The sequence below is a fragment of the Mustela putorius genome, unplaced genomic scaffold (assembly GCF_011764305.1).
Source record: "Mustela putorius furo isolate JIRA1106 unplaced genomic scaffold, ASM1176430v1.1 tig00000698_pilon_pilon_pilon, whole genome shotgun sequence".
Lineage (NCBI taxonomy): Eukaryota > Metazoa > Chordata > Mammalia > Carnivora > Mustelidae > Mustela > Mustela putorius.
The window spans coordinates 7,062,680-7,088,276 of NW_025421449.1; the positions used below are offsets into that span (position 1 = coordinate 7,062,680).

At 40.8% G+C, this 25,597-nt stretch overlaps 1 protein-coding gene and 1 long non-coding RNA gene across 3 annotated transcripts in view; one reads left to right on the plus strand and one right to left on the minus strand.

Moving 5' to 3' along the window:
• The window catches only part of LRMDA (leucine rich melanocyte differentiation associated), a 1,048,937-nt gene that overhangs the window by 760,459 nt on the left and 262,881 nt on the right, over positions 1-25,597 (plus strand). The window lies entirely within an intron of this gene.
• Positions 365-24,619, minus strand: LOC106007116. The gene is made up of 3 exons (XR_001181671.2): positions 24,512-24,619; positions 3,493-3,600; positions 365-1,420 (listed from the first exon to the last, which is right to left on the minus strand). It is a non-coding gene; the product is annotated as an uncharacterized LOC106007116 (long non-coding RNA).

The window sequence follows — 25,597 nt, forward strand, 5'->3', positions numbered from 1 at the left end:
CCTCCCCCAAAAGAGGCTGACCCACGGAAGCTATGAATGTGAACTTAATTTTAAAAAGGGTCTTTGTAGAAACAAGTAAGGATCTGAAAATGAGATGATCCTCAATTAACCACGTGGGCCCCAAATTCAGTAGAGAAGTATCCTTCTAAGAGACACTCAGAGGAGAGGTGGATGGAGAAGAGAAGTCTGTGGGAATACAGAGTTAGGCAACACAAGCCAAGGGATACCTGGCACCACTGGAAGTTAGGAGATGCAAGGAAGGGTTCTTCTCTAGAGCCTCTGGAGGGGAGCATAGCCCTACCAACACCTTGATTTCAGACTTCTGCCCTACAGAACTGTAAGAGAATATATTTGTGTTGTTTTAAGCCACTGAGTTTATGATAATTTGTTATAACAGCCAACAGCCATTGTAAACTACTATACCAGCTATGCAGCAAATTCCTTGTTTGGCTTTGGGCAAGTCTCTTCATCTTTCTAAGCCTCGGTTTTCTCATCTATAAAACTGTGGTTATTCTGCTTATCTCAGCATTGTGAGGACCAAATGCAAAGGCATGAGTACTGGCCCAACCCAGTGCTTGGTACATGAAAGGCATTGAAAGCATACCAGATTTCTTCTTCTGTCCTGTCCCATCCCTTTCCATATATGACATTTCAAGATGAAATCTCTTTCATCTTCTCCTCCTCCTAAAATATCTGCAAAACCAACAGCCCTCCCCTGAAGAATGTTCTATTCTTCGGGAGCTGTTCTTAAGGCTGTCAAAGTAGAGGCGAAAGCACGGTACAGCTGGTATTCTTAAGGCAGTTGGGTGAGAGCCATGAAGATATTAACATTTTTTAAAAATGCAGTTCACTGAACACAACCCTATAGTGGAGCAGCTGAAGTCCATATTGCAGTCACAGTGGGGCTGGCCAGCTGGGGTCTGTTTCCTTCACATGAGGAGGTCTCAGGGTACATTTTCAGGGCTGCAGAAGAGACAGCACACAGGAGCACATATAATATTCTGAGCTGCAGAAAGAAGCTGATATAAATGGTTTTGGCTGGATGGGTTCAGTTCACTGACTTTAGATCTAGAAAGTCATGACTGATTATATCCCACCCAATACAGGCTGGAGAAGTCATTGTTGGAATTTAGAGCATGTCTTACTTGAATAAATGTTTTTAAAAAGGCTGTGCTCTTCTGAGGCACCAGAAAGATGAGAAATTAAAAAGAGCACAGGTCTACATTTCATTTCTGTCCTTGATCAGCTGCATAACCTTGGGCCAACTGCTTAACTTCTTTGTGACTTCATCTTTATGGTGAGGTTGTTGGAGCCGCTCATGTCAGCACTAATGTTCTGTGGTTCCATGAAAACTTGAGTCGGCCCCCATAAGGTCAGGTCGTAGATCCATCTAGCCCACATCTTTTGTCTGGCATGATTCCTGAGGATAGTAGAATTGCAGGAAGGCAAGAAGGGAAGAAGATTTTAGAGAAAAATGTAGGGTGTTGTCTTATATGTTCCATCCAAAAGCTAGCAGTCATCAAGGGGAGAACTAGAGATTTCCTAGAAACCCTGAAAACCCTCCGTTCCCTCGTTCTCTTGAGGAACCTCTGTTGACGACAATTTCACCATCTCTAAATGGCACTGTGAACCCACTGCCTGGGTGGTTAGTGGGCAGGAGCATTCATGGGGATGGTCCCCTCTTATGAGGTCAGTGGTATTTGCCTTTGGGATGTTGAATCCCCTCACTTTGCCTTTTCTGCTGGAGGCTGCTTTCCTCAGACTTCTCCATGTTTCCTGGTACTGACTGACCAATTCATTAATGGTGATAGGGGAAAGGAATGGGAAGGAAATAAGCATTTTTTTGAGTGCCCATGTGAACTTTATACCATGAAGCATCTACCATCACAGCTACCTTCTGAGGCAAAAACTTTATTCCCATTTTAGAATTTATAAACCTGAAGCAAGGAGATACTTGGTAAGTTGAGCAAATTGCTAACTAGTAAGGACGATATTCAGTAACCCATGTCTCTCTAGGAGCCTGAACTTCATGGCATCCTACCCCTACACCGTGAGGTGAGGCCCCACCTACCAGCCTGTGTCTCTGGGTTTGTGTGTTGTACACCAGGTACTGGACTAAGGGGAGTGGTGGTGGGGGTAGAGGAGAGTGGGGAAGAAGAAATATGAAAAATTATTTGTCATCTTTGCTCTTGAACTTATTATCTAATTAGATAAATACAAGTACCATAAAGGAGATACATAAGACAAGTTAACACTTTTATCAGCAATATAATAGAGACATGATGACAGCCGCTAACACTACGGCAGTTACTATACGCCATGTGCGAGAACCTCTCCAAGTACTTTGTCACTTGTTCATTTCTACAACCTTCTGTCGGTTTTTTATAGCTGAGGAAGCAAAGGCACAGAAAGCTTGAGAAACTTGACCAAGGACCCCAGCGTTTCATTTCCAGTTATGGAGCTAGGACTCAAATCCAGGCTGCTGAGCCTCTCTGCTCCACTGGTTATATTATTACTCACCAAACAAGAGAATTGAAGGCCCACTTAAGGCTCACTGCGAAGAAAGAAGATCACCTCCTGGTGATACTGGTGGGTTTTATAGAGGAAATGGTACTCCAAAGGCCCATTTGAAAATTGCCGTATATCATATCAAAGAATACATTTCTAATGATGCAGTTTGCTAGCAGCTCAGAACAGGACCTTGCAGTAGAGGCTGAGCTTCTCCAACTTCCCCAATCTCATATTTCCGACCAAACTACCTATTTTCTTTTGAGTTCTAACCTGAGATTTCCCTCTGAAATGAAGGGGGTAGAAATCAGTTATTTTGAGAACATGTTTCCCTTGGGGGAAGCAGTGCTTGGAACCAGGGGCCCCGGGAAAGTTACACTAATCCACAGCTAACTATGGGCCGTGATAGGATCTTGGAGTGTCAGGTTCTGCAGTTTTTCCAGAAGCACCGATAGGAGTGAGTGCAACAGAATTATGGGCCTGGGTCAGTCCGCATGGCATTTCTTTAGTAAAAGCAAGAGCCTTGTCAATTGCAACCCCACTTTAAGGGGTGTGTGGGATTGAAACAAGATGGTTTAAAGAAGGGACTAGTGTCTGTGCTCCAGTCTTTTTTGCATTGCAAGCAAGCACCCCCGTGCTAAATACCAGGGGGTCTTGATAACCCCATGCAAAGGTGGGTACAACTGAGGCACGTGGGGAACCAGATTGGGAGAGGCAGCCAACAGAGCCAGGTGGGTTCTTGGAGTGATCTTGTGAATGATGGCAGTCAGATCAGGCGCCAACATATTTTAGGGAGGAAAACAATGAATTTACTGCCATGACGAGGTAATACCCTCCAGGTTCCCACACCCCTTACACTGTGTTTTTTTCCACCAACTTGTTCACTGATTCACCTCACCCTCTTTCCTCCTCTATCTCTCACTCCTGCCTCAGCTTTCTGATTTCGCAAATCAGGAGATTGTGACTTGGAGAGAAGAGACTTACCCAAGTGGCTTATGTAGTTGATTGTTTTCAGAATATGAAACCACAGTTTCTGACTCCTGGTTTGAGGACTCGATTTCCTAGTAATGCTGTACTGAAATCTGGATTTCCCTTTAAGGCAAAGAGAAAAATAAGGGAGTCTTGAGACGTCTCTGAACTTGGATTTGAATTTGAGGCAACAACCTTAACTTTGGATGAGATGGTTGGCTATTAACCATGAAACCCTTATGAAATGAGTTTGGTCAAAGGGGTTTGGGGAACTGTTTTAGAGTTGAGTGCCTCTGTGACAACCAAAAACATTTACTGTTTTGAAAACAAATATGTATCCTTTTGTAATATTCAGGTGTGGGTAGATCTGGAATACTCTTTTTAGAAAAACATTTGCTGGGAAATCCACTCACCTAGTGTGATAATTAAAAATGGTCACATTATTTCCTATCCCTATGTTCATGACCCTTGGCAGTGTGACTATCTCTCCCATCAACAGTATTTACTCTATCCACCTCTCAAATCTAAACTTGACCTTGAAATTTTTTTGATCAGCGGGCATTACCAAATATGGTGTAGTAGAGACATAGGAAGTATCTGTGCCTTGGGACTTACCCTTTTGTTGAACACCCTGAGATGGCCATGCACACAGATTGGTTTTACTAGAGGTTGGAATAAACTAGAACAGAAAGAAGAGACCCCCTTGGGTCAACCAGTCTACAGCTAATCTGCCACCTGACTGTAGTAACACAAATGATCTCAGGTGAGAAACAGCTGAGCCCTGCCGAAATTTCTGACCAAAAAAATCACGAACAAATACAGTGGTTGTTGATTTAAGTCACTAAGTTTGTGGTCTTCTGTTACAGCAGTAGGTAACAGATATGCCTAGCATTTCTAGCAATTATCTTCTTAGACATTAACTCAGTTTCACAAGAGTTATCCAATAACAAGCCCAGTCTAGACTTTTCTCCCTCAGGTTTAGCTTGGTGTGAGAAGGAAGGAGGAGGAGGAAGTGGAAAGAACTTCTTAAAGTGTTTTGTTTTGTTTGTTTGAGAGGTTTTTCCCTCAACCTAATTTATTTTTCAGACTCATCCGATTTGATTTCCTCTTCCTGACTCAAGTCTGAACTGCATTCAGGTGTCCTTGCAGTTGAATTTGATAGTTACATTGGCCATTTTTCTGTTTGCCTTTTTTTTTTTTTCAAATTTTATTTATTTGACAGAGAGAAAGAGATCACAAGCAGGCAGAGAGAGAGGCGGAAGCAGGCTCCCCGCTGAGCGGAGAGCCCGATGTGGGGCTCGATCCCAGGACCCTGGGATCATGACCTGAGCTGAAGACAGAGGCTTAACCCACTGAGCCACCCAGGCGCCCTTTCTGTTTGCTTTTAAACCTGCTCTCAAACCCTGCTCTGCTTTGTATGTGTCACAGGGGCTTATCCTCAGAAACTATTTCCCAGGTTCCCTTGTCCGCTGGAGTCAAACCAGGTTCAGACAGTGAAAGGCACTAGTGAGAGATAGCAGGTGGGAAGAAGAGAGAAGAAGCCAGTGTCTTTCTTTCCTGGTCTTTCTGCCTCTGATGGACATTTCTGGCAGTGGCTGGGTCTCTTCTATGGCTCCAGCTCCTGTGGGAAGCCCTTTCCACCATGGTCCCAGTCCTCACTCACTGTGCCACCCTGAGTCCAGCTTCCGTCAGGGCACTTCGGTTCCCAGATTGCAGTAACCTTCTCTTTGACCCTTCAGTATAGAGATGGTGGCAGCTTTCTGAACTTCTATCCTCTGGGTAGCCTTCTCTTCTCTTGCTTGCTATTTCAGCTCCTCTAATACCTTTGAATTAATACCCCGTATTGCATTTTCTATTTTTGAATGACCTCTCCTGGAGTTTTGTTTTCTCGACTAATCTCTGACTTTTATGGTAGGATTCAAGGTCTCTAGAAGGGAAAGAGTGAGGAATATAACAAAACTCACCTTATGGAGAAATACTTAAAGGAGATCTGTTTTCTTTGTACCTATACAGAGATCAATTTAACTTTAACCTTACAGTAAAGGGCACTTCATTTTGGCTTAGAGTTGAAGGGCGTTGCTATATTCAGCCTTATCATGTGTCTGAGGTAAGAGGAAAAAGGCATAAATGCATGACAGTGTGTGTTAGTGAATCCAGTCCTCTGGATGTCCCACAAAGATTCTGTGGCATGACCTTTCCCAAATAGTCTAGGATAGTGGTTCTCAACTAGGGCAGTTTTGACCCCCTGGAATCATTTTTTGGGGAGACCTTTTTAGTTTTTACTCTTGGGATAGGTGTGTGCTATGGGCTGTGTGCTAGTGGGTATAGACTAGGCATTCTGCTCACCATTCTATGATGCACAGGACAACCTCATAACAAAGAATAGTCTGCTCTAAAATATTAATAGTGCAAAGTGTGAGATACCCCTGGTTAGGAATTGCTGATTTCATGTCAGTTTTTTCCCAACTCCCTTAGCATGTGTAGGCAATACTTTGCTTTACCCTATCTTCATCTTCTTGAAGACCTGAAAATGTTTCTTTATGTTCTAAGTGGTGCCTCTTTGGTTCTGAGCAGAAGAGACTGTTTCCTCATTTTTAAAAAAATGGCTTTCTGGCTCAATTTCTTATGCTAATAGCAGAGAAGTAGATTGAATCCTTCAGAGGAGGACCTGAATCAAGGTAGGAATCAGATGTAAACAGGAACGAATTTGCAAGAAGTAGGCATTTGGTTTAGTTTTTGCTTATGGGCCAGAAAGATGGCTGTAGCGTCTCTAAACCTTTGGGAATTCTGTTTTCTAAAGCTATCCTTGGTGAGGAACATCATTCCAACATCTGCCACAGCTGAAGGCTTTGCACCGGACAGCGTATCATTAGCTTAAGAACAGAGTGAGCATGTGCAGATGGGCCTATAATTTTTAATATGACATTGGCCATAATTTATCATGTCATACCACCCACTCACAACAGGCCCATCAAATGAAATGCTAAATGCCTTTCTTATCAACACTTGATGGGAAAATACTGTTCTGGCATCTTCCTCTAAAGGAAACAGAAATCCAACCATGTTCTTTGCAGCCTAGAGCTCTTGTACACAAGATCAGAATTGTTTTTCTCCCCCCAGATTTATAGACATTTACAAGAAAGCACATCCTGTTTGGTATTTAGAGGGGAAATGGAGTGAGAGACAATTATTTAATAAGTTTCTTTTTCTTGAAATTTGTTCAAGCTGTTTTATGACTTATAAAAACTCATATATATTTTTTCCACTCTTAGGAGCAGCTTGCTCTTTTCCATTCTTATTTTCCACACTGACTTTTTGTGGCTGACCCATGTACCAATTATTAGAACTCCTTGGGCAGTGGTTAGTTCCTCCACAAAATGGGTATAGTCATAAAATATTGACCCCAGAAGAAAAAGGGCTTAATTCTGAGGCCTGGGGTGAAGTCCATGTGTTAGAGTCCTATTAAATTAAAGTCCTATTAAATTAAAGGCTCAGTTTCTACTGTGGGTGCCAAGACTGGATCCTTCTTTCCCTGTTGGTGGCACCACTCAATAGTGCAGACTTTCTGCAAAACTTGGGTGGCACCCAGTCAGCCCAGGCCTGGCAGGGAAGTCGGATTGAAGGCAGAATATGTTCTTAGGACATTACAACTGTGTGGATCTTCTCAGGGCTGGACTGGACTCTGGAGCCAAGAGAAAACTGTTTCTCACATCCGTAAGAGGTAGACAATTGGAAGGGAAATCTTCAACTTCCGAAAATTTTAAGGAGATGGAAGTGTTCCTTCTTTTCAGATACCTGCCTGTGTTTGACCCTTTAATCATTTTAACAAATCACAGTAATGCACTTCTAGATGGTATCAGCTAAAATGCCTGGAGAATGGGTCCTGGTTCATTTAATTTCCTAGTTAACTTAGGGGAAGCCACAGATGATGATTCTTTTTTAGTATTTTTTAAAAATGTAATTTATTTTAATTTTATTTTAAATTCCAGGATAGTTAATATGCCACAGATTGTTCTTGATTCAACCTAGTTAAATATAATTTCTGTGACTAAGGTTCTCAGTGCTGAGTCATCCTTCTCAGATCCCTGGTAGAGGAGACGGCTGGGTGACGATGCACTGATCCCCAAATACTTCTGACATTTCATGAAGCATGCCTGAAAGATGAATGCTAAAAAAAAAATAATAATAATAAAATAAATAAAAAATCAATCCACAACTTTGCCTTTTTTTAAAAAAATTGCATTCCTATGAATTGAGGTCTGGTTGTGACAATTAAGAGGACATGAAGAGTTACAAAGCCTGGCCTGTCGTAAGCTCTCAGTAAATGATAGTAAATCCTCAATGTTACTACACGAAAGCATTTTTACTTTTAAGCAGTGCTTTTTATAAAATATTATGGTACGTTTCTAGGCTGACCTTGAAGTAAAATACTAACACAACTTTGTAAAACCAAAATGTGAATGGGAAAGGAGTATCAATTTTTCCTCGTGAGCAGGTTTCAAATCTCTTATTTGGAAGATTTAAATGTAAGTTTGAAGAAGTAGGACCGAGGTCACGTCTTCCCCTGTTGGACATTCTTTCTGATGAATAAGTATTAAAACTGCTTTGAATTTGGTTTCCCCCTCAGATAAGGATTTATTTTTTCCATACGGTCTTTTCTTTGCACCTGAAGGAGCATTGAGGGTGAAAAATAGAGGCCTGTTTCCTGTTCCTAACTGGAACCCTCAGAAGGTTGTCAAACCAGAGCAACAACTCTGTGGGATTTATGCCTGGGACCTGTCAAAGTAAAATGATCATAGCAAGCCCTCTCTGCTATCAATCAAAGGTGTATTGGGGATGGCAAGGACAGGCATTTTTCAAACTTTTTTACTGTGCATATTTAGGTTTGTGCCTGGGGGAGGAAGAGCTCCTTTGAACAGCTCTTGTAGATTTCTTTTCCATCAGATGGCAGCTCGCAGAACTGCTTAATCTTCCCCGAAGGGCTTCTCTCATTGGCCTGCTGAGAGTACATTCGGGGACGATCCAACAGCAGATTCCAGAGAACAAGGCATCGTCCTGAGAGGACACGTGATGCGAGTCTGGTCCCTCCGAGGTCATGCCTTGGAGAGTGGACTGTCTATTTACGCTTATCTGCCCTCCCTTCTGTAAGGATCGTGGGGGCCTTTGCAAAAACAGACCCTAAAGCAGACGCTGCCCTCAGAAGTTGTGTGTGTTCTTCTGTCCTCTGAGGCCATTTCCGCATTGGTCAAGGCAAAGGTTGAAGGGGAAGGGACAAGGAGACGGGTCCCCCGTTCGTTCCTGTCTGTCAGAGATCCACTCTGTCACGATAACATTCAGGGAGTCTGTTTATCTGTCCGGCTACTGGAGGTTAAGGCAAGGGTAACACAAAGAAGAGAAGAAATCCTGTTTGAAAAGTTTACAAATCCTGCCACAAGGGCTGTAAACAGAGTTCAGCCGGTGGTGGAATGTGTAAAATACTGCCACATTGATAGGGACCTGACTCTCTAGCACTACAAACCCGCTCATGTAAACAGAGGAACAGTTGCTGCCGATCGGGTCTGTTTTGGCTTAAAGTCTGAAGAACACATTGCCTTCAAAGTGAATTCTTAGGTGTCACTTCCCATAAGTTATGGCAGAAGATTACAAAGCTACTGATATAACATATTAGTTTGATGGACAGAATTATACCCCCAACGCTTCCTGCTCTCCCCAATGACGCACACTAACTTAGTGTGCTGTGACAGCTGACTTGATTTACCACCAGTCCGGGAGGCCAACCGGGAGAGGGAACGTTCACATGGACGCGGGGCCTGAGACTGGCCCAGAGCCTAGTTTATAAAGCTGCCCTGTAATTCACCACAAATGTGTCACCATTAAAAGAGGAAAAAAGGATTGCAGATAATAAATACTCTCTAATTTATTAGCTAACAACAAAGAGATCAGAGCCAGTTGTGATGTGATTGTTTGACATAATATTGTCAAGGAAAAAAAAGCTAAGTTGACCAGAGAGGTAAATTACACATTCAAGCAGATGCATCAGATCTTGGCTTGTCACAAGCCCAGCTAAACAAAACACCAAACAGAGGAGAGAACTGGCAAAGAGCAGAGTCATTTATCTCTGAAAGAGACATATTCAAGAGCAAGTGAAATAAGACATAGTTCTTTTGGACTTGGTCAGAGGCCAGGTTTTAACTGTTATAAATTAAAGGTTTTGTGTATTGGATTTGGCAATTCTAGTTGCTTTTGTCATGGTAGAGAGATATTGGATTTTTCCGCCTGTCTTAAACCCGTGGTTTGGTCAGCTGGGATGTCTATCCTTGCAGCTAGCTGTTGGAGGGCCTGTGCATTCTGGTAATTAGAACAAATATCAGAATGACTTTTGTATGCGGCCCGTTATAAAAGCAGTGGCTTTAGAAAACGTCTTAATCGCCTTGTTTTTGTATGATTTCCTTCATTGTGGTAATTTAGGAATACTTGTACAGGACACCGCACAGGGATTTATATTCATATCAGAGTCATGGGATCTTGGGGTTGGAAAAAAACGTTGCGTCCTGCATCCCACCCAGGATGCGCAGATAGCTGTGTGGTGTTGCCTGGAGGCCTTCCAGGGTCTCTGAGCATCTGCTGCGAGTTAGGACAATAGAGCTCAGAGTCACCCTGTGCCCGCTGGGCTTTTGTTCTTGTGTAAGCTACTGCCCAGAAAAACTCTCCCCTCTAGTACTTGGGAAGCTGGGTTTTCAGACCTAAATGGTCGCCTCTGCTTTGTCTCTTGTTTTATTTGTCCTCAGTGTTAGCCTGTTGTTAGAACTTAGATTTCTAGGTTTTATTCAGCAATCTGAAGGCAAGGATGGAATATAATTGAGAGGCTGGAGGAAATTCCGTTCTCATGGGTATTGATTCAAAGAACAACAGTTTTTTGGTTTTTTGTTTGTTTGTTTGGTTTGGTTTGCTTTTCTTTTTCTGTTTTTCTTTTTTTGGGGGGGGGTATATGTAGTTGTTCTGCTGTAAATGGACTAGAATCTCTTTCTTTTTTCTTTCTTGCTTTTTTCTTCGTTTTTAATTAATTAATTATTTTTTGCAGAACCTTATCATGATAGTTTTTGTGAGATGTTTTGTTGAAATCAATATATTATGTTTATGTTCTCACTGATGTACCTGTTTAATAGAAGCTTCTAAATGACAAGAGAGAAAAAAAGAAGAGGGGGTGGGGTGTCTGGGAGAGGTTGATTTGGCCTGGGTCATCCTAGGTGAAAAGGATTTGTTACTGTCATTTCAAAGTGCTCATATATCCTACCTTTAATAAAGTCTTTTACATTTTTTTAAGATTTTATTTATTTATTTGACAGACAGAGATCACAAGTAGGCAGAGAAGCAGGCAGAGAGAGAGGAGGAAGCAGATTCCCAACTGAGCGGAGAGCCCGATGCGGGGCTTGATCCCAGGGCCCTGAGACCATGACCTGAGCTGAAGGCAGAGGCTTTAACCCACTGAGCCACCCAGGCGTCCCAGTCTTTTACATTTTTGAGGAGAATGAGACTCTCCCCTTCCTCCAGGGGGGAAAATAAAAGAGAGAGAGAGAGAATCTGAATCTGCTTTTCCCCCATGTGATTTTTGAAATGTTATAAAGATTTCCATGATCAGGTCTATATGAATTTTTTTGTTGCTGTTATAAAATAAAATACTTTCTGTCTGGGTCTACACACCTAGCTTTTTATGTTTCTCATAAGCTCTCTAAGGGCTTCCATCTTTTCTTTATCTCTGTTTTCTTTTTTATCTCTGCATTCATCTTTCCAACTTGAAGATATAATTTCATGATGGAGAAAATAACAAAACAAGACCTTATTAATTCTGCCTTCTCTCTGGCATTTGAAGGTTTTTTTGTTTTGTTTTGTTTTAGTCTGCTTTTCCGACAGTAAACTTGTTTTCTTCCTTTGAGCATTGCTTTTGTAAGTGACTTCTTAAAATCTGAGTTCATCAGAATGTCTCCCATGCAGTCATATTGTTTTGATTTCTTTGGCTGTATCCCCATTCTTCTTGGTTCTCCAACCTTCTTTGTTGTTCATTTTCATTAATTATATACCCAGAATTTTATTTTTAGTGGCATCTTTCCTTCTTAAGTTTCATGCCTTATTAGAGTCAATATGGAAAGGCTATTTTTATTTTCCCTGATTAAAAAAGGTGCTAATTAAATGGAGGGTATTTATATGTTTATGTTCCCGAATTTCTCTGTCATTAACCAACTATGCATGGTCACTTTCTCCAAGGGATCTCATATCTTTCATACTACCAGTATTTGTATACTGTGTGTCTGGTCCTTATTAGCATTCGCTATGCTCAATGAGCTATTTTCTGTAATGTTATTATCTTTCTAGTATGTTTACTAAGTGAATTCCTGTTAAATTCTCCTGGTTTCCAAATAAGACTTCCTTTTCTTCCCCATCTGCTATTCTCTTTCCTTTCAGTTGGAAATACCTTCCTTTTGAACAAGGTGTACTCTAGCATTGTCACATTCTGGGCATGCATGATTACCTGCCCTCACGAGTTTATTTCAAGTTCATTTTATTTTAGGATGCTACAAACTCCTCCCCACCCCCAGGACTTCTTCTTGCATCTGGGATATGGCAACAAACCCCTCTTAGCCAGGCTTCCTAGGTCCTCTTAACCTTGCCTTCCATGGACCTTTTTAGCCTTACCTTCTAGAAGCTTCTCCCTCAGACTTTTTCTAGTCATTTTAGTTAGAGGACAAACAAAACAAACAAAACAAAAGGTCATTAAAATGCCATATCTTTCATTGCTTTTTGTTTTTTTTTTTTCCTCTATGAATAAGAAAATAATTTGTGTCAAATGAACTTTTGAAGTCTTAGGACATACAGTCTAGGGCCAACCCAAATTAGAAGTGACTCCTAATTAATACTTCCAAAAAGGGCATTTTCAGCTGTTCTTTAAATCATCAAGGATTTACTAGAGAGAGATGACTCTTGTGGTACTGGTTTATATCCATTGGGAATAAGACCTAGAATTTCAGAAGCATCGATTCAGAGAGAAAACTTCAGGACTCTGAGGACAGCAGGAGTCTGTAGTCACCCATGAGCACTGAGTACCTGAAGTACACTGATATGTCTACACATTGCTACATATCACTGTCATTATTCAGTCCACAACCATTGCCAGGATAGCTAAAAAGCAAGATTTCACATTAGACAGAGCTAGGAAAGTCCATCTCTTCTGAACCAAGAAGATGGAGTATGAGCCAGATTGCAGATCACAGGGCCCAGTGGATGGGATTGGTGAGGAAATGGATAGAGAATACAGTAGCTTGAAGGCAACATCAGGCAAAATAGATTTAAATCATTTTGAGAGAAATAAATCCTAACAATGGATACATTGTGCCAAAGAAATGAAGCTCAGGAAGGAAGGAATTGATTAGGAAGTATACCAAACAGAATAAAATGTAGCAGAAAGGCACATATTGGAGAGAATAAAATGTTTCAATTTGAAGGGTGTGGGGTTTCCCAAGATACCACTGACCAGCTATAAAGCAAATGAATAAATTATATAGCCAAGTCAAATGTACAGTCAATGAGAATAGGTTATTATAGACAAATGGTATCATGTAACCAGTTTCATCTTTACAATTATACTACCCATTATGTTATTTTTTTTAGATCTTCCAAGAAAAGCTGGAGTTTTACCTGATTCCTGATAGAGGAAACTTACCTTACAATTGGTATTTAATTAATTAGAAATTAATTAGATATAGGATATTGTTTGTTGGTTTATCTTGGTCCAGGGAACCTTAATGATTTTCTGGAATTAGAAGGGGATTTTACTATAATAAACAGAGTATCACCATGTAAGCTTTTTAATTACCTTTTCTTCCAGTGAAAAGTTAGTTCTATCTCATCACTGTGCTAAAAGGCTCAGAGCCATCAATTATCTTCATTTTTCTGAAAAATTTGGAGGTTTTTAGGTCAATACTGAAATCATTAGGTCTGTCCCCGGGAATTTCCTCCTGCATGCAAGCATATTCATTTACTATTTCTGGTATATTTCATTCAGGCTCCTTTGGAAAATTTTATTTTTTAAGGATTTAAAAAAAATATTTTGTTCATTTATTTGAGAGAGAGAGAGAGTGAGCGAGCAAGCGAGAGAGCACACAAGCAAGAGCAGAGGGAGAAGAGAAACAGATTTGCCTGCTCAACAGGGAGTCTGATGCAGGACTCAATCCCAGGACTCTGGGATCATAACCTGAAATGAAGGCAGATGCTTAACTATGTTACCCAGGCACCCTGAGAATTTTTATTTTATATGTCCTTCTCAACATTAATGAAGTTTATTAACGGTGATCTTTGCAGTAGAGTATCAAGGGTAGGGCAGAGAGTATTGTCTTTAGAGAGTTTTAAAACAATAACAAAACCAACTAAAACTTAGTCTGTATTTTATCATCACCATTATGCAGGCAGCCTTAGTATCTGGGAACTCGGCTACACATATCTGAGAGTAAGTTCATAGTGGTTTGGTATCATTGGAGATTATTTTGGGTGGTCAATATCTTCAAAACCCTGGTAGTACATTTTCCGGCACTTAAACAATGGATTTGAAATAGTCATAGTTCAGTGATTGAAAGTTAAAGAAACAGGTCTTGAACTATTTCAATTCTGTCATTCTACAAGACGATTTGGAGCATCTATAGGTACTTGATATGGAAAACACTAAAATAGAAGGCAGACCATGAGGTGTACTATTTTTCTTCATTCATGAAATTTTCTAATACATTTGAATTATATTTTTAAAATTATAATTTGTTTTCTTTTTAATTGCTCTTTATTTTAAGACCAAAAAACAAAGAAAAAATTATTATTCATTGTTATGGGATTATAACTGAAAAAAATTGTATACATATATGTATTTAAGGAAAGGTCTTAACCATGATCTGCTCCTCCTGTCAAATATGCTAGGTATGGCACTGGGTACTTGTATTTTTTTGGTTATAAGTGATTAAAAACTCAATTCAGATTGCCAAAGGAGAAAAAATGATGAAATTTAATTAGCTCTATCAGTTAGCTTTTGCTTAGTAATGAAGCAACATAAAACCGAATGGCTTAAAATGAAAGTTATTTACTTGGTCACAATCCTTGGATTGGCCAGGTGATTCTTTCTAGGCTCCCTTTGCCAAAATGAATGACCTCACTGTCTGGAGTTTCAGCTGGATGGCTCGAATAGCTCTCCAAATGGACTTTCTTCTAGGAAGCTAGCCTGTGCTTTTTCACTGGTGGTGGAAACTTTCCCCTAATAGGAGAGCACAAACGCCAATGCTCAAGTATCTTCAACCATTTACTCATATTACATTTGTTATTGACTCATTTTCTAAAAAAGCTGCATGGCCAAACTCATATTCCAGGGTGGAGAAATAGCTTCTACCTCCTGGAGGAGTGGCAGGGTCATTTTGTGAAGTGGAGTATACATAGGGATAAAAGGAGCAATTGTAGTCATTTTTATGAATAATCTACCACAGACCCACAGAGCTGTGTTAGGTTCAGGTTCAGATAACTATGTCAGTAATTTCTCTCTCCGCATCTCATTTCTGCTTTTCTGTGTAATTTGGCTAGGTTTTTTGGTTTGTTTTTAACAAGTTCTGGTGAGATAGCCAACCTCAGCTAAAGGATTACTCTGGCCAATGTAACAACCTCACTGGAAAGAAGGCTCTTTCTCAATGGTTCAGACAAAATTGCAAGATTGACTTTCATTGGCTGGATTTCAGTTGCATTCCAACCCATGAACCGGTTACTAGGGTCTGGTCCATAGCTTGTACCAGGAGATGGGGTCAGCTCCATCTGAATCACATGAAATGAAACATAATAAGTACTGGTTCTCCAGAGAAAATTGTGTTAATCGTTGTCACCAGAAGAAAAGTGAATTAATGCTGTATAATCAAAACCAAGAGCCTTTGACGCCATTGATGTGCTCCGGTCACAGCTTCAAGGAGAGAATTAGTTTGGCTTGCCTGCTTAGGTTTATTGTGGTTGTTTAAACTCACTTCTCATAAGCCTTGGAAAGCAACACAAATGCTTTCCATAATAGGTCTATAAGGCAAGCTGTATTTGTATTGCACGTTTTTTCAAAGTCATGTGCACAAATATTTTTATAACAAATTTACAAAGGCAGACAGCATCTTTGCATGATGAACCCATCATGTAAATGTACTGATGTGCCATCTGAGTGCAACTGCAGAGATGTGACCAAAAAGAAGCAAAACAAAACAAAGAAAAAACTCCAGAAATTCAGAATGACATTTGAGCAGTGTACATCGATTTACAGGGTTATTGGGGAAAACACATTTTGGAATACACAAATTTTGGCTATAGAATTGGAAAGTAAACTCCAGAAGCCTACTTCTCAGAGTCAAGAATTACTTGGGTTCTCAGTGATTGAAATCCCCAGCACCAGTGTTCACTTATGCCAGCTTCATGTTGCCAGCAAGCTCTACTCCTGCCACCAGCTTCTCATTGATGTGCTTTATCGTTCATGGGTGATTCTCAGTGAAAGAGGGTGAGTGGGTTGATGGAAAGCCCACTTACCTGTATTCAGGGTTAGTTCTGGCTCCACCACAAAGGGGAATAGATAAATCCCTTCCCCTTCCTCGGCCTCAGGTTCCTTATCTATCAAGTGCATGATTCCAGCAACTGATCTCAAAGAGCTCTTCCGGCATATCTGTGTTTTGGCCCCAACACCTTCTCCGAATGGTCTTTGTTCATTCCCCTGTCCTCTGTGTGACTTGTTTAGCCCTTGGCTGGGGGATGTGCACTGACCTCTTCTTCGGAGACTGTTTCCCAGGCTTCTAAATCTGTGGCTTTGGTCCTTAAATTTGGCTGGCTCTCAGTTTTCTCCCCAAGGAGAATCCCCTGGACAAGTTCATGCTTTCCAGCAAGTTTACTGGAAGAAATAGTGTCCAGCAATGAGATTTGTGACCCCCCTGTGTCACAGTTGGTACAGGCCCTGGCTTGTGCCTTGCTTCACTGGGGACATGCTTGCTGCCATTTGTCCTTCCCTAAATCCTTATTACCCATTTTCTCTACAGAAAATATAAAGGTGCCCTAACAAAATATCTCTCATAAATAAGTAGAACTGTTTTTGTGGGATTTTATGAAGATGTTACTGTTAGCATTTTGGGAAATCTTTGTAGTTGATTTTCAATTTATTTTCAGGATCAGAAAAAAAAAAAGTGGTATGTCATTCTTTTGAAAGGTACCTTTTATTTTTTATTTTTATTTTTTAAAAGATTTTATTTATTTGACAGGCAGAGATCACAAGTAGGCAGAGAGGCAGGCAGAGAGAGAGGAAGGAAGCAGGCTCCCTGCTGAGCAGGGAGTCCGATGTGGGGCTCCATCCCAGGACCCTGGGACCATGTCCTGAGCCGAAGGCAGAGGCTTTAACCCAATGAGCCACCCAGGCGCCCCGAAAGGAACCTTTTAAACTTCAATGATTGATCTTAACTTGGGGGTGTACCTCTGAGGTCATCTTTCTCTTTCTATGAAGTTGATTTCAAGGCAAACTTGTTTCTAATGATTGTTTCAATTTGTTTTATTATAATCTGGGTCTAAAAAGGGAACTTCCAAGAAAGTCGTTTTTCATGGCCCTTGATTTGTCTCAGTCTTTCTCTTGTTTATGGTTTTGCAAAGCATCACTTAAAAGCGGCATGAAGTTCAAAGAAAAAACATGAAAACACTCCAGTGTTAGAAATGGAGTTGATCTCTTACTTGAATTCAGAGCTGTTTCCGAGGAGGCCTTGTTTCCCCAGGTTTGTGTCATGGTCACTTGTCGTTTTGCCTTTTAGGCATCAGTAATGCATTCTTTCATAGCACATCGCTTGAGTTCCCGTGTAACTTGTCTCACGTATGGACAGTGTTTTCTCCCCGACTAGACTGGGATCCCAGGCAGCTACTGTGCCTTGCCCATCCCTGAATGCCCTGCACCTGGCCGGACACCTGCTAGATGGTACATGCTTGCTGGGTGGTACACACCGTTGTGTGCTCAAATGGAAAAATAACACATAGACCATAGATGTTGGAAGAAGGAAGTAAGCGGATTTTGTTAATTTGGGATCCTGAGAGAGTTAACTTTGTAAACTTGGAGGCTCTCCTTTGTTATAGTGGCAAAACCACTATGGACTCTGATAAGTCCCACAGGTTTAAAAAGAATAGGAAGCTCTCTTCAGCCCTCTCCAATTCATCTCTCATTATAATGAGGGGTTTGCTTTCAACATAACATACTGAGAAGTCATCTCACAAAGGGCTGAACTTGTTACCACGACTTGGAAGGGGCCAGTGTACTCTAAAGGAAACCTGAGAATTGGGTTCATTCATCCTTTGTTCCCCGTTTTAGCAGTGAGGTGTACCTTTAATGCTGGAGGGAAGCCTGTAGAAATGTGTGTGTGTGTTTTTTCTTTTTTTTTTTTAGTATATGGAGAGGCAGGCAGAGAGAGAGAGGAGGAAGCAGGCTCCCTGCTGAGCAGAGAGCCCGATGCGGGACTCGATCCCAGGACCCTGAGATCATGACCTGAGCCGAAGGCCGTGGCTTAACCCACTGAGCCACCCAGGCGCCCCAGAAATGTGTTTTTTATTTAGAGGTGGGATGGTCATTTTAGTTGGGTGAATGTGGGTATAAAGATTTGAATCAGGGGCACCTGGGTGGCTCAATAGGTTAAGCCTCTGCCTTTGGCTCAGTTCATGATCTCCGGGTTCTGGGATCGAGCCCTGCATTGGGCTTTCTGCTCAGCAGGGAGCCTGCTTCCCCCTCTCTCTGCCTGCCTCTCTGCCTACTTGTGATCTCTGTCTGTCAACTAAATAAATAAAATCTTAAAAAAAAAGTTTTGAATCAACTTCATTGCTTCTCATGTTGTCTTTCCAGGGGGCAATTCAACACTTCAGATCTTTAAATTGCAGAGGTTTTACCCCATCAGAGAGGTGTCTCTTCGTACTCCCTGTATCTGCTCTGTTTTTATTCTTGGGAGAGGTGTCCTGAGTAATGAGGAGAAAGGGACACAGTGAAAAACATACAACAATATTTTCAGACATCTTTCAGACATGAGAAAGGGAAATGAATGGGACACTATAATCATATGGGAAATGGTGAGAGATAAGAATCATACCCCATACCTAACCTTCTGGAATCATCCTTGCCAATTTCTTATGTGGGGTTCAGTAAATTAAATAAGCTTTCCTTAGCCCGGTACAGCCTGTGATAGCATAAGCCTTCATTGTGGTATCACAGGCAGACATTCAGCTTTGAAGACAGGAAACTGACACCTTTCAAAAGTGAAGGAAACTGTGGCAATTTGAAACATTCCAACCATATTAATTCCAGTGACAGTTATCCTTTAAGTCACTTGAAATGGATTCCCCTTTTCAACTTGCAAAATTTATATTTGATCCTTGTGACCTCTGGGACCCGCAGAGAGGGCGTGTCTCACAGGAGGCAGTAGTCGGGAAATTGCTGATCCAGTCCTTTTCATGTCTTTCCTCACCCCTTTGCTCTTCCCTGTACTTGATTCATGTTTCTACGGTGAAACCTCACAATTTCAAAAGAAAGGTTGGGTAGCGTGGAGTTCTTTATTTAAGGGCAGAATTTTTATTATTGCTTTTCCATGTAGACTGAGAGTATCATCTGTCAGGTTTCAGGGATCAGGACTTCCACATTCCGTCTTGGGCTCCGTGATTTCATCAGACATCATCAACCCCTGGTTAACAAAATTGCTTCCCCTCACTGTGCTCGCACCCACAGCAGTCAGGGCGTGCTTTCTCTATCCCGGGAACATTCTGGAATGTGTGATTTTCTCCAATTATGGGCCCATGGCCAGAAAGTACTCCTCACTTTCTACATGGACAGGAACTCGGGACATCTATAATGACCCCTTGGAGGGGCTGGTGTGGATCCTCAGGTTTTTACTTAAAAGTAGGTTAAGGAGGGCATGTATTACATGGAGCACTGGGTGTTATACATAAACAATGAATCATGGAACACTACATCCAAAACTAATGATGTACTGTATGGTGACTAACATAACAGAATTTAAAAAAAAAAAAAAAAAAAGCAGGTAATGGGGAGAAGTCAGAGGACACCCATCAGGCTCTTTTGGGCTCCAGGTGACTGGACATTCATCACTGTGAGTGAAGAGTCATGTCTTCAGCTTTGCATGTGTGTTGGTTTGATGTTATTATTCGTTTATTCACACATGAGAGGTGACTTTATTAGTTCATCCAGACCCTGACTTAAAAACAGGAAGACTAATGTGTTATTTGCATTTGAGTGAGGGATGGTGGTCAGAGAGCTACCAGATTGTTCACATCTGTTTTCTAAGGCCCCTTTTTTCTGGTATCAGTGTAATTGGTCAAGTACATTAATCATCGGCAAGATTTCTAAGTGAGCATGGATAAAGGCAGAGTTGTTAAGGTTATAGGCCAGACTGCCTGTGTTTTGAATCCTGGAACTAACCTTGAATCCTGGTGCGATTTCAGGCCACTGATTACCTTCTTTAAGCCTTGATGAACTGATCTGGAAATTGTAATCCTAAGAGTCCTTACTCCATAGAGTTGTTGGAAAGATTCAATAAAAATGGTCAAAAAGTATATCAAAATGCTTGACACATAAGAGTATTCAATAGATATTAATACTCATATTAGTAAGAAGTAGTAATTGTTTTTCTTTTAAAACAAAGTTAATTGGATTTTTTCCCCCCAAAGATTTTATTTATTTATTTGAGAGAGGGAGCAAGAGCATGAGTGGGGGGTGGGGAAAGTGAGAGAGAGAAAGAGAGAGGGAGAAGGAGACTCCCCACTGAGCAAGGAGCCCAACATGGGACTTGATTATGACCTGAGCCAAATGCAGAGGCTTAACTGACTGAGCCACCCAGGTGCCCTAGTAATTGGATGTTTTTTTAGAGTATCTCATCCTAGAATGACAGAATCTGGAGAATTATACTTGCTTCTTCATGGGATACTTTTTTCAGGGGCAGGATTACCTGGTCCCTGCTAGAGGCACACTAACACTTTTTATTCACCAGATTTTTTTATTCACTAAGATTTGATGTTGCTTTGTCTGTGTTTGTGAGTAAGTACATGCCATCTTTTGGACATCTGCTGTCTACCAGCAATGTGCTCTTCACCATGTTACCTAACTTAGTTCTCATACTACCTGTTTGTGGAAAGATGCATAATTTCCATCTTCCTGATTAAGAATCTAAGGTACAGGGAAATAATTAAAATTAGTAGAAGGTCAAGCTGCTTAGGTCTGTTCATTAAATTTCTTATTTCTGAACTAGTCTTTGCTACCCCTTCACTTAAGACCGTATATTGGACCTTGAAATACTAGTATCTATTTGGTACAGTGTCATTACTTTCTGTTTGGTACAATGTGCCATTTTTTATAAGTTTTGGGGAATACCATAGTATCTGTATATAAATGGAGTGGATGCGTATTGAGACTTCATTTACAAACTCAACACATTAAATTTCACAATTAGAGCTATAATAAGAGATCAATTTATTTTGATTCCAGAGAGCATTCAATCTCTGGGTAATGATCCAAAGGAATATATAGTCTGGGAGTTCCCAAGTAGCTCCTCAGTGATATAGGAGGGACATATGATATTATCAAATTTTGGGAATTTCAAATTTTAAGTAACCTTTCTTAGATGGACCCAAGATGGTCATGCCTCCTTCTTTAGGGACGATTCAGGGATGTGATGAAACAGGTAGTTTGATATAGAAAGACATCCCATAATGAATGAGCATCTCCATACCTCTCTATATGCAGTCTTCTCTCTCTAGGCAAGAATGCTCTTAACTTCATAAACATAATATTCTTTGTTTTCTAACAGCTTTATTGAGATACAATACACATGACATACATTTTTACCCACTTAAAGTATACATGTCAATTGTTTGTTTTATCTCATCATTAGTTTTTAAAATTTAAAATATAATAACATAAAATTTGCCATTTTAACCATTTAGTGATATCAGTCACATTCACAACATTGTGCAACCTTCATCACTGACTATTTCAAAACTCTTTCATCACCCCAACAGAAGCAGCTCCATTCCTATTAAGCAATAATTTCTCATTCACCCTCCTTGAGCACCTGGTAACCTCTATTTTGCTTTGTATCTCTATGAGTTTTCCTACTGAGGATGAGTGGAATCATACAATACTTGTCTTTTCATGTCCAGATGATTTTAGTTAGCATCATGTTTTTGAGGTTCATCTGTGTCATACTATGTGTTAGACTTTCATTCCTTGAATGAATGGCTGAATAATACTCCAGCATACACATCGTATTCTTGTATTCCATCCACTGCTGTTGCTCTTGTGAGTGAAATAATCAGGTTTGTGTCAAATGTTTCATATGACTCAATCAACTTGGAAAACCTGTTGAGAATATTTCTGGAATGGTACTTCCCAATCTATAGTCACCAGTACTATTATTTACTTAATGATTTTCTTTAAGTCAGTTCACTTTTTTTCTTACTACTTTGGATACTTATTATATCTTGTCCTAAATAATGTTCATGCAATCCATTGACATAAATACTATTACTATTGAAATGATTTAAATGTATTTGGCTATGTAGTTCCTAAAGTATCTTCTTTATCTCAGCCTAGTTTATGATGTACAACACATCTCTAACCACTGAACCTGGAGGGTGGGCTTTTATGTAAGTATTAGTATAAATGTGGAACATACTCTCTCCTACCCTTCCCCCATGAAATATGAAATGTGACAGCCCAGGGTCTGGACTAGAAGTTAATTAGAAGGTTCAGATTCTGGGCCAAAATTACCCTTAATCACCTCTGTGATCTTGACATAGTCCCCTGTGTCTTAGTTTCCTCTCTGTGTTAAGCAGGTTGGGATAAATCATCTCCTTTCTTCCTGCTCCCTCATTTTTGGGCACTCTGTTTCTTTCTTCTCTATGTTCAGAAATGTGACAGGCTTAGCACACGCTTTTGTACTTCTGTTCCATGGGGCTGTACCAAAAGGGTTTTCATTTCTTGGGCTTTATAGTATTTCCAGTCTCTCCCCTTTTGCTTCCTCTCACCCCCATTATGTTAGATCAAACTCAATCTGATATAACTCTTAATGATTTCATTTTTAAGGAGGACATTAAGATAGCCTGCATCAAGGACATCACTTACCTTCATTTAGAACTGGGGGCATCTGCACTGTGTCCATTTCTAGCAGCAATAAAATGGCAGTAAATCAGAAAAAAATGCCATGCTCCTTAGAGCTTTGAGAATGAGCCTTGGAGCATTCTGCTTACAGGGATGTCAGCCTGTTGGGGAGTAAATCAGCTCTGTCCTTAGACCCCATTGCATCAGGCAGATCTCTGATGTTGTATGATGGGCTTGAGTAGTCAGTCAATCTTTCCCCCACTGTGGAAGATGGGGATTGTATCCAGCCTGTTTTCTCCTACTGTGTTTAGTGAGCTTATTGGCCCCATAGGTTTTATTACCAGCCACAGCTTAGCCCTTGTCAGAGAGATTATTATATGAACCCTGTGTGACTTCTGACTTCAGAAGGGCCCTGGATTTACATTTTTGCATTCCGAAGTCAGGAATATAAATGACTAATGGAACACTAGGCCACCGAATATTTATATATCTATTTTGAAATTTACATTTCTCCCTTTCTTATGATGGGGTTTGCTGCTCCTGGGGTCATAGTTGATGGGCCAGTAGTATCAGTGGTGACATAAAGCAATCATCAGGGAGAGTGCTTCCTAGCCAGGGTGGCACACTGTGATGTGCTGTAGGTTATTATGTTGGCAATTCAGCAGTCACTGAACACCCCTCCCCCCATCTCCTTGGCCCTCTCCCCACTTCCCTTTTATGATGTCCAATAAATTCTACATGCTCCAATTTGCCTCATCCACCCACCTAATACTATTTGAATTAAGAGTCTCTTTCTTAGCTTTCAACAATGCAAACTTTGCTTTCTCCAACCAAATTATTCATAAGGGCCACTCATGAGTACGCCAGAAAGGGGGCAGAGCTATGAGGATATGGACAGTGCAAATTTACTGGTCTATCCGGAAGATGAGGTTGCTCGGCTGTTGAACTTGTCAACTACATGATATATTGAGATGGAAGAAAACATGTGTAGATATGCACTATTATCTTGGATGAATAGATTGTGTTAGATCAGGATTTTTTTAAAAAAGTGATGCCTATCCCTTAATGTTCCCTGGATGCTGAGACTTTTTATGGTGTATAGTAAAAATTAACTGGAGTAGGAACAACAATAGCAGCAACATTTCTTAAGCTTTTACTACAAGTTGAATTAGTCCAAGCCCTTTGCTTACATTTTTACAAATTCTAGCCCTATAATGTTGGTCCTTTTTGTAAATCCATTTTTAGAGGTGGAAACAGGTCCAGAGAGGTTAGGAAATTGCTCAAGGTTACACAGCCTATAAAGTGACAGAGCTAGGCCTAGGCGTCCTATTGTGTGATGCATGTTCTGAACACTACCCAGTACAGCCATGTGGAATGGGCCAGAAGTAGGAGCCTTGAGGTAAATATTGATTTTCCATGCGCCCAGTCAGCCACCCATTATTATATTTTTGTATGTCCATATTTACAGAGCATCTACTATATGTGGGCCCTGTCCTGGACACCAGGGATATAGCAGTGAGGAGGGCAAACAGTCTCTGCTTTTGTATGGTTAACATATTAATAGACATAATCAGATTAGGTAAACATGCAAACAAATGTTGGGTGGTGCCTCAAAGCAACACATTAGCACAGTGCAGTAGAAAGCATCCAGATGGGGAGAGGGGCTCCTTTGGCTAGGAGGGTTAGAAGAGGCCTCCCTGAGGAAAGGAGGCCTCAGCAATGAAAATAAGTTTGGGGTTGCCATAGGTTTCCAGTAGAGGAAACGCAGGTGCAGAGACACAAGGTGGGAATGAGTGTCTTGTGAGAGAAAGCCAAGAGGAAGATGGGTGTGGTGGAAGCATTATTGGCCATGGAGAGAGGGTCTGTTACCAAGTCAGGAGGTTGTCAGGGCTCAGATCATCTGGAGCAGGGCAAGGAGTTTCGATGCTCTGATGTTTTCAGTTTCTCTCCATCAATATTTTGCTGCCTGCAGCCCATTCTTTTTTATGGCCTGTCTTCTTTTCCTTTTGCTGTGACTCAAGCCTTACCTCATAATGGGCATTTTAATCCTCTCTGTGATGCAACTCAATGCTGCTCACTGGGCATCTTGCTTTGTTCCAGTTCAGAGCAGCATTAAAAAAAGAACAGAGGAAGTCTCCAGCCGAGAATGGCTCAGGAAGGACTGGAGTTGCAATCTGAAAGCTCTAATGAAATCAATGCCACTGTACATCCTGTCCACAAAACTGGGGGGCAGTTGCCTGCTCTTTACTGACACCATAATATACATTTAAGAGTTGCGTGAACTCACAGAAGCAATTAACTTGACCTGTTAATCAGTGGTAAGGTCTCCATCAATAATAATAATTCTTTTTATTGATTTGATAAGTGCAGTGGAAATAATCACAGAAGAAAGAATAGCCATCTCTTTTTCCCTTGTCCTTTGCCCACATGCTAAACACTAAGCCATCCAGACTACGTCGAGAGTGACTTCTAGAAGAAGCTCTCTGCAGATCTACACATAATCAAGAATTCCTGCCTTATAAAAATTTTCATACTTTCCCGTTGAAACAGAAGTTTTCAACTTTCTAGTCCTTCGCTAGTTATTGGCAAAGGAAAGCTCTCAATGTCAGTGATTAAATAAACACGTTCTCTTTTAGCATTATTGATCTTCACTATCATGTTCTTGTTGGTCAGTCTGTGATCTCGTTTTGGCCAGAATTATGGGTTCACTAGACACAAAGTAGGGCCTGTACAATTGCTTAGTTGTGGATGTACACACAATCACATGTATACTGGAAAATCTAAAGGAAGACCTAAGTGGAGTTAGCAGAACTTTGAAAGCAGAACTTTGAAAGGTACTTTTGCTCTAGGACTAAAATTATTTTTGCCTAATTAATTCCATAAGTGCTTGACCCAGCTTAAAGTGTACAAAAAGGGGGTTTACTCTAGGGGAGCAGAAGAGTGAACCTTGATTCA